Here is a 7,419-nt window from a genome sequence, read left to right as displayed (position 1 = left end):
TTTACGGTAAATTCAACGTGAAACAAATTTTAAAATTCAAATTGTAGGCCCTACTTGAAACACTTAAAGATTAATATTAGAAACATTCCTTTTTACGGTTTGATTTTGCTTCATAAATTTTTATTCCATCCATAATTTCCTTCCGACAAAATTTTTTTACATATCAACATTTAAGGTCGAACACTTTTTTTGAATTTTTAGCAACCAAGCAGGATTTGTTTTTCCCAATGCTTTCCATTCCTCGGTAGACATAATAGGCTGGCTAAAGTAACGACAAAAAAAAACTTTACGGCTTTTACAATGAGCTCAGTGTGAGTGTCCAGATTAGATGGGTAACCATGAAGAACTAGGACGACGCAATTGTGGGGCTATAGGTGGCGCAGCATAAATGTCTCGCTTCCGGATTTCAACTCCATTATCCCGAATTTGTCAGCAGCAATGTATAGTTCGGCACCCACCGATTTCATTGTGGCGGTGGTCAGTTTTCCAGTGTATATTAAGTTTAGCTGCTGTTCCAGAACTTCGGATCCAATGTCTTCGATAGGAACTCTTCCGCTATTCGTTTCTCTAATATCTGTTGCGAACATGTTAGCAAAATACTGGCACCTGGCTTTGAGCATGACTTTGTGGGATTTATGTTCGCAGTCACCGGCAATCAAAAAGACGTCACCATCTTGCCTTCGGTCGAAGAGTCCCTCCAAGTCCTTAGACAGAAAAGAGCTACAGTCGAAGTTTGTCGGTAGAGCCCTCTCCTTATCCACATGACATAGTATTTCGACATTGAACATAAGGGTGCCATCCAGCTTCTTACAGTTTTCGTTGATGTCTTACCTTCTAGTCGTGAGATTAAGCAGAAAACGACAGTGAATTATGGCAGATGAAAAGCCGTATGCTGGAGTGCTGGACAAATTGAGTTCCACAAGCATTTATTCTCTATCTACCGATTGTTGCTGTGGCAAACTTTTAGATTTATTAATTCTTATGTTCTACAACTTAGACATCCTAGAAGATGGGTTTTTTTTCAACAAATTCTTGTATGATTCACCACTGTTTGACTGAAAGAACCATCTTTAACTATCTATCAAGGAGAAAATTCGAGCGAATAGGGAATTGGAATCGGAACAGTTTCTAAAATTTTGATTACGGTCTGAATGGGAACAATTTTAAACATCTTTAATGTTGGTCTGCTATCGCTGTAGATGGAATGTAATCGTTTCCTTTTATTTGCTTGAGGAATTGTTTGGATCAGTTTCCAAGAAGTCCAAAAGTCGCAAACGGCCATAAGCACAAGAAATTAGCCATTTGACTCACTCAGTTTCCGCTTTAGAGCCGATTTTTTTGGAGTTGTCGTTGCTGAGGTGTGTTGAGTCTTCTTTGATGGAGTTTCTTTGACGGAGCTTTCTTTGACGGAGTCTTCTTTGACGGATTCTTCTTTGACGGAGTCTTCTTTGAATCTTTCGGATTGACCCGACAGTTAATCCTCGTATTTAGTGACTCGTCGTACACTACTCCCCGCTGGCCACCATCCGCGCCACTCTCGACTTCTTTGGCTCTGGTCTGGATCTCTAGTCTGTTCATTTTTAGCACCGAATTTATATCCTTCACGTGATCAGGGGTAAGCGGCTGAAGACAGCGAAAACCTGTTCCTTCTTGGACCATACTAATACTTTAACAATTTTTGGTTCTTGAATGTTGGGTTGGTTTCGCTTTGGATGGAATGTAATCGTTTCCTTTTATTTGGTTGAGGAATTGTTTGGATCAGTTTCCAAAATTGAATCCTTTTTACGTCGACCTAAGAAGGCAAATTATTTTTCATATTCCTTGCTTTTAAGTTTATTATATTTTTAACTTACAATTTCAATTTCCATTGCAAAATCTTCCTTTGTTATTGTGACATCGTATGCTTTCTCAGACTGGAGGACTCCATCAATCATTTGTGGTGCGATTTCCTCCACAGCAACCACTCTTGACTAAATAGAACTTAAGATATCCATTTTTCTCCTGTATTCTTCAGTCATGGATGGGTCTAAAATTCTCTTTCTGTAAATCTGGTTCAAACTTGGGTGGGTTGGTCCCAAGTTATCATCCCATCCTGGGTCGGATAAAATCAATCATGCATCTGAGTTAGGTGATGTTAGGGTATTAGATATTTCATTGTGTGCTTTAAGTAAGAATAGAGCTTACCTCTTCAAAGTGATCTGGGGAGTGAATAATATCTGAAAAAAAGCCGTATGTTGGAGAGCTGGACAAACCCAGTTCCATCAGCATTTCTCTATCGACCGATTGTTGTTGAGGTAAACTTTTAGCAGTCTGAATTCTAATCTTCCACAAGTCAGCCACCCTTGAAGATGGGTTTTTCTCGACAAATTCTTTTATTAGATACCACTGCTTGACTGATAGAACCATCTTTAACTAGCTATCAAGGAAAAAATTCGAGCTAATAGGGAATTGCGTGATAATTGTGCTACGCGCCCGGATCAATTAAAAGTAGCAGACGAAAAAATTTATAGGCGAGGCGAATTATTATTGCATTGTAGTAAGGGAAATTTTATGTAATTTTTTTACTTACCAGATGTTTTGTGAAGGACATTAGCATTTTGACATAGGACATAAAACATGCTCCACGAATGATGAACACCACCACATCTTGGGAAAGATACAGCATACAGCAACTGTGATGAATTATTTCATTCACAGAGGCTGTATAGTAGGCCTACTTACTTTTTAAAAGAGTACGAGTTCTTTGTATCTTTATTGTTCTCAACCTCCAATGCTGGATTTTTCTCTAACTCCAATAAGTTTTCCATCTTATATTTGTGAAGTAATGTTAAGATTTTATTATATCAGAACAAAAATACTAATCAAAACTGGTTTTTAGAAAAGGCTGGCAAGATCTTGCTATCAACATGAACGGTTCACGGCGTTTGACGATCTTGAATCCATAATGGTAAATATTTTTGACGAAAGAACCGATCTAAGAACCGGTTCATCATGCGGTTGAAACGGAGTAAGCGCCTGTGGGCGAAATGGAAGAAAATCCTGTGGTTGAAATGGAAAAAAAGCCCGTTGAGACTCCCGTTGAGGAGAAAACAGAAGAATTGCCTGAATCCAATGTAAAACTCAAAGAAACTGAGGAAGAATAGATGGAGGAAGGTGACATTGAAGCTGAAAATTCGAGACATTTTACGAGCCCACGAGAGCGTCGCAATCACGTCCCGGACACTACCCATCATCCTCACATAGGATTGAACCTATCGACCATATTTTATGAGCGATCCTTTGACCAATCAATGGCCTCGGTACTTATCAAATCGGGAAAAAGTCCTTCGCTGGATGCTGTTGTGGAAGAGAACCATCTTTAACAAAATGTATATGCATTGCTCTGGTTGATCTGTTGCCACACCTAGAACACAAAATAAAAGTTAGAAATTTTAGTGAAGGCTGTCAATTGGAGAAAGGTAAAACAAACAAGAAGGAGGTTAAAACAGGAATCAGATGGAACTTACTGAGAATAATTTCGAAGAAAAAAATTTGACACCCAAAGAAGATTAGGATATTTGAAAAAGAAGAGATGAATAAAAAAAAAGCAAAAACAGAAATGAAACTTGGAAAAAACGTAACTTGCCGGAAAAGGGACAAATCAAAGTGAGATAAATTAGCCATCTGACTCACTATCTGCCAGCTTCCGCTTTAGAGCCAATTTTTTTTTCAATCCGCGTGATTCACTATGAACTCTGCCTCGTGTTGGAGGTTTCGCTGCTGGGCCTCGTGTCGGAGTTTTTGCTGCTGGGCCTCGTTTCGGAGTTGTATAGAAGTACTTTTATTGATTTTTTGATCAATGATTTAAGTAATTTTTTCTTCATTATTTCATTATATCAGTTTGAATTTTGGTATTAACTAAATATTTGACCTTGTACAAATGTATAAGAGAAACAAATGTAACTGGTACAACCGGATTCTCAGGCGAAAAGGGAGACACTGGTCTATTGAATGAAATAGAGCGAGATGTCAACCCATCTCACCGAATATCAGACCCCCTAGGGAAACAGGTCCAAAGGGAGATATTGGACAATCGACCAAGGGGACCATCTGGTTTAAACGGAGCAAAAAGAAACAAGTGTGATATTAGGCAAATTGGCTCTAAAGGCTCATTAGGGAAATTAGGTCCCTCTGGGGCCAAGGGTGCTACCTTATCATGAATATGCTATCATGAAACCAAACACATGATTTCATGATATAATTAAATATCAATTGATGTAGACGGACATTGCGCAACATTCATGATTCATCATACAGAACTTATGGTTTTACCTCAGGTAACCAGATAACTATTTTTCCACTTGCATCCAATGACGACAGAAAGCGCCCACCAGGTGAAAGAGAAAGCGAAAGTATTGAAAGGGAATGTTGAATAAGAATTTGGTTTAGATTCTCTTCAAAATCGGTCCACACGACAATCTGCCCGTTGTCCATTCCGCTAGCGAAATAAAAAAAAATAAACGTGAAATTTATCTCCGCCACTTATTTCACCGCCAAAATAAAAGTAGAGGCGTTCTTTTTCACAAAACAAGTCCGTTTATCAACTCACCCAGCACAAATAAGGTGTGTTTTTTTACAACAAGAAAAAATGTGACATCCAGGGTTGATCTTCAGGGTGTGAACGGGTTGGTTATATATGTCCATGTTATGTTGTATATGTCCATTGACCAAATCTACGGGGAACGACAAGTTTGAGAAGGCATGATCATTCTAATAACCAAATATCTTTTACCTTCAGACATCCATCACGTGAAAAAGTGGTCAAATACTTTGTCTTATCGTCCCATAACATATCATATTCGCAATCCTTAAAGAAATAAATAATACAAAAAAATGACGATTATTTACATTCACATGAAAACGTTTCAACATCAAAACTCACGTTGTGTTTGAATTTTTTACGACTTCCGGCTCTTTTGATTCGCAAATAACATAAACATCAATGTCGCCATTCTCTAAGAGGAAGGAATTATCCTTCTTTCGACAGATGAGGAATCCAAGAAAAAAACTGTGTTTCCAATCTTTTCCAATCCAGACATGAATGAGGGTAAGAAGATAGCAAATAAAAAATTTATTTGAAAAGAAGGTAGTATCATGGGACGCTGCAGATTAAAAAAATGATAAAATGCTACTTCCTAAAAACAAACAAGGTAAATTTTGCTGTTATAATCTTTTTGTTTTAGAAAATATAAATCAAAAGACGTTTCAATGACACAAACGTAAAAAAAGACTTACCAAGGGATGAAAAAGAGCACAGATTTTCGTCTGATGGGTTCCCAAACGATGCTATTAATACTTTTCGGTAAATTAATAGAAACCAAAATTTCGCGTTTTAAGTAATCCAACGCAATGACGTGACTTTTATCAAAGATGGCAGCCACCGTCCACCTAAAAAATATAAAATACGAAATTTGAGAATAGTTAACTGGCTCTGGCTATAAAATTTGGTAAAATATTTAAGGATACACATTCCATTCCATTGCTTGAATTTTTTTTGTATTGAGACTGCAAAGATTATTTTTTTCCATCTTCCAATTAGAACAAGGAATGGAAAAAATTTCCGCAGAAAAACGAACCAATTGCTCATCAAAGCCGCAGACGAGAATCGGTTCGATAGGGTGGAACCGATTTACAGAAACTCCTTCTTTCAACACAGACAGCATCACTACTTTGAATTGACCTTGGTCGGATAGTAAAAACCGATTATTTGGGATTTCAAATAACAATGAAAAATTACACTTACGCGAAGACAATTCTTTTCTCAATATTTTTATGACTTCAGGTAAATTTGTTCTTTCTTCTTTGGGTTTGATCATATTTCCAATCAAGTTAAAAAGTAGAGGCGCTAAACAATCTAAATTTTGAAAAATAAATGGTAAGAACTATTTCAAATCATTTCAGTAAAAGAAAATGGCAACATTTACGGCAATGTAGCCCCACAGGATCATTCCCAATGATTTTTCTTCGAACAAGTTCACAAATTTTCATGCAACAAATTTTACCTTCCTTGAAGAAAGTATGAAAACCTCCTGATATATGAAAGAATACTGAAAGATCCAGGGAATATATGTCGACCCTAAACATTTCGTTGGGAAGAATACAAGTTAAATCTCAACTTTCTAGCATTTCAGGTGCCATTCATAAACGACTTCCTCTGATTTCACTCTGAGAAAAGCAGCCATTCTCATCTGTTCTTTTAAAAAAACCGAGATCGGATATTTTCATTTGTACGAGTGTAGTCACTGAGATGAGCAGATTTTCAGGTTTAAGATCACGATGCACTAAACCATTGGAGTGGATGTAATGTAACCCATTGGTTAACTGATAAAAAAACATCGTGTTTTCAGGCATGGGGCCAACATACTTCCCAACGCTGTGGTCTTTTAGTGTTCCAGCACACAACTCTAATACCAATTGACTGCAATAATAAATAGAAGAAATTTAATTTCTTATTATTATAAAATAGGCCTAGATTTTCATGTCAGCCATACAAGAAACTATTGTCATTGGAATAACGGATGTCCCATAATTTCAACACATTTTCGTGTTCCATCAAAATGTGTTCTTTTGCTTCTCTTTGAAACAATTTTGAAACCATGTTTTGTAACTTAATTTCTTTAACAGCAACGGGAATGCCCTTGCATTTTCCTCTGTAAACTGTTCCAAAAGATCCTTCACCAAGTTTTCTGGTTTTATCAATTGTAACTGTTAAATGAAATGAAATACAGTCACCCTTCGAAGTTTCTTGAACAGGATTTAAAATATAACATGTTTCAATGTATATTGGCGCAAACTATACCAGCGTAGCTTACCTGCTTACCCGCTTGTTTTCCTTTCGAAGTATATATTCTACAATAAAAATTTGTTTGAAGTAAATTGACTTAATACATTCCTGAAACAGTGGTTCACGTTCAAATTACTGTTTATCAGTTTTTGTTAGTGTGGGAAATCTGGTCAATGTGTCAAGGCCCGTTGGAAAAAAAACAGTCAAGCGATATGGAGATTGAGAGTAACCTCCATATCGTCCACGTTGTTCACCTGGGAGGGAAAATAAGTTAAGTGCAAATAGTTTTGGTTTTGTGCAATATTTTTGGAAACCATTAATTATATTTATATTTACTCTACAGTGAGAAAACACCATAGCTGCGGATGATCCTCAGCAAGACATTGGTTTATTTGACAGACACGCCACAGGCAACGTGACTGGAAGTGTAGCTAGAAGGATTTTTTTGCGATCGGTAGTTTTTTAACGTTATTTAAGTTAAAATGATTTATTGTGACATATTTTTTTACAGGAAATGATAGATAATACAGCAAAAAAAAATTTTGCTGACATTTTTTTTCTGCGACCGGTACCGGTTTATAAGATTTGTTTACAAT

Source organism: Daphnia pulex, chromosome 11 (genome assembly GCF_021134715.1).
Source record: "Daphnia pulex isolate KAP4 chromosome 11, ASM2113471v1".
Taxonomy (NCBI): Eukaryota; Metazoa; Arthropoda; class Branchiopoda; order Diplostraca; family Daphniidae; genus Daphnia; species Daphnia pulex.
This window is presented reverse-complemented; position numbering follows the sequence as displayed.